Source organism: Cebus imitator, unplaced genomic scaffold (genome assembly GCF_001604975.1).
Source record: "Cebus imitator isolate Cc_AM_T3 unplaced genomic scaffold, Cebus_imitator-1.0 Scaffold85, whole genome shotgun sequence".
NCBI lineage: Eukaryota > Metazoa > Chordata > Mammalia > Primates > Cebidae > Cebus > Cebus imitator.
The window spans coordinates 11,181-13,525 of NW_016107400.1; the positions used below are offsets into that span (position 1 = coordinate 11,181).

General features: G+C 45.8%; 1 protein-coding gene across 1 annotated transcript in view; it reads left to right on the forward strand.

Moving 5' to 3' along the window:
• The first annotated feature begins 1,560 nt into the window (after positions 1 to 1,560).
• Positions 1,561 to 2,345, forward strand: part of LYZL6 (lysozyme like 6) — a 9,641-nt gene continuing 8,856 nt past the window's right edge. The window contains exon 1 of the mRNA XM_017534191.2: positions 1,561 to 1,688. The gene's annotated coding sequence lies outside the window, so the exon portion shown is untranslated. The remainder of the gene's footprint in view (positions 1,689 to 2,345) is intronic.

The window sequence follows — 2,345 nt, forward strand, 5'->3', positions numbered from 1 at the left end:
TCCCTCCAGGATTTGTAAGTTAGTTAGTTAATCATATTTATGAGTTTTTAGTCATATTATCTGTAAAATGAATCAGGGGTTCAAATTAGATCATCTCTAAGATTTCTTCCAGCATTAAATTCTGCAATTCTGTAAGTTTGTATAGGGTCCCCGCCCATCTCTAGCATTAACTACCCCCTATGCATTTTCAATTTTTAAATTATACAGACAAAATACAGACCGAAAACAATTTCACATGGTAATGTGATCTGGGCAGTGATTGACACCCATATGAACCTTGTTTTATAAGTGTTCACACACCATCTTCTTATATTCAGCCCACAACCAGTAGATCAAATCTAATCCGTGGTCTATTTTTAAATAGCCCATTAAGTTAAGAATGGCATTTATATTTTTTAAGGACTGTGATAGAAAAAGAAAAGAAACAAAAAGAAATATGCAACAGAGACCATATGTGGCCCAAAGCCTAAAATATTTACTATCTGACCTTGCCTAAAAAAGATTTGAAGAGGCTGATGGTAACCCCTTGGCTTCAGAGTAGCCTGTCTTTGCAAGGAAATGAAGAATTTAGTCCAACACTAATGCTACAGAAAAGGACCCACGGTCCGTAGTAAGTGGAATGTAACACACAAGTTCTCCAGTCATTTTCCAACTCCGTTTTTAACATCTCACCCAACAGTTTCCCATGAATCCAATTAAATGTGTGCGTCATACTTTTATTCTTATGTTTTACTTTTTCTTGTTTTCCTTGGACATGTTTTTCTTCTACTTCTTATAACTTTTTGAGTCGAACGCTCAGTTCATTTATTTTGTTTTGTTTATTGGTAGAAGTTTCTCCCAGACTTCCTTGGTGACTATTGATGTTGGGATATTGTGGCCTTCACAGACAGGGGACAGGTTGTCAGGTCACCGTTTCACAGATGGTTGACTCGATGCTGACTATAACTAGCTCCTTTGGCTGCAAGTGACAGAAACCCAACTCAAGCTTGTTCTGTGAGTAGGGACATTTATTGAGTCTCAGAATTGAAGGAAGGGGAAGGGTGGGTTTGGGTCCCAGAAAGGGTGGACCCTGGGACTGGATTCTTGTCCAGACTCCACTCTCTCCCTCTTCACAGAGGCTTAGAGCCTGAGATGAAGCTGTGTCCTCTGGCCCTGCACACACCAGCTTCCTGTGAGAAGCTGAGCACCTCCACTAGCTTCCACTTAGAAATGCAGTGGCTGGCACACAAGCATTCCTATGCTTATGGGGGGTGATGGGGGCAGGGCCCTAAGACTAAAACCCCATGAGGGAAGGAGTTCCCCAAAGGTGGTGCTGTTCCCAGAAAGGAAGGGAACAGCCAGCGCTCTCCACCCTGTCCCACCCGGCCATTTTCCTCACAGATGTTACCCTTCATCCCAGACCCAGCTGCTATTTCTGCCTGACTCTTGGCCAATTTGGATGGTTAAAGCCAGTGTATTTCCAAGAGATGGATGACGTCACAGAACTGGGGTTCCAGAAGGCTGGGGTGGCCCAGCCCTCCTTCCTTCTTTAGAACATGAAAAGGTTGGCTAATCATGTAAAGTTGGGTAGGGCTGAAGCGTAGGTGGTGAAGAAGAGGAGGCTCCTACTGCAGACGGTCTTGTTCTACCATCCTCCCAGAAATCCCCAGGCCAGCTGGAACCCAGGGTCAGAGAGGGATGGGAGAAGGGTAAGCTGTGGAAGGGGTAGGAAAATACCTTCTCCAACCACTGTCCTCCTTGAGGGGACCCTGAAAGGGGGGTTAATGGGCAGGGATGGAGCTTCCTGCTTCCTGAAGCTCAGTGACATCTATCTCTGAGGGGCCCTCTTGAGTCAGTGTGGGGTAGGTTGTTGTTTGTCTGAAATTCTAATCTATCTGGGCATCTTGTAAATTTCACTTGCTAAATCTCTCAGCTCTGGGGGTAGGAGGATGCGAGAAGCAAAAGAATGGCTCCAAGCTCAGGCTGGTGTGGAATGAGTCTTGGATAGAACAAGAGACTGAAGCAGCCTCGTTGTCTGGGGTAAATACAAAGGTTTGTGGTCTCATGTTAAGGAGATAGAGGTGGCAGACGCACGCACACAGTGTGAGTTTGGATCAGGCGTTTAATAGGCAAAAGGGAAGAACAGCTCTCTGTCATAGACGGGGGCCCCGAGTGGGTTCCCGGGTGGTAGTAAAAAATGTCAGGGTTTTGCTGGGTGCAGTGGCTCACACCTGTAATCCCAGCACTTTGAGAGGATGAGGCAGGTGGATCACAAGGTCAGGAGTTCAAGACCAGCCTGACCAGCATGGTGAAACCCCGTCTCTACTAAAAATACAAAAATTAGCCAAGCATGGCCGTGCGTGCCT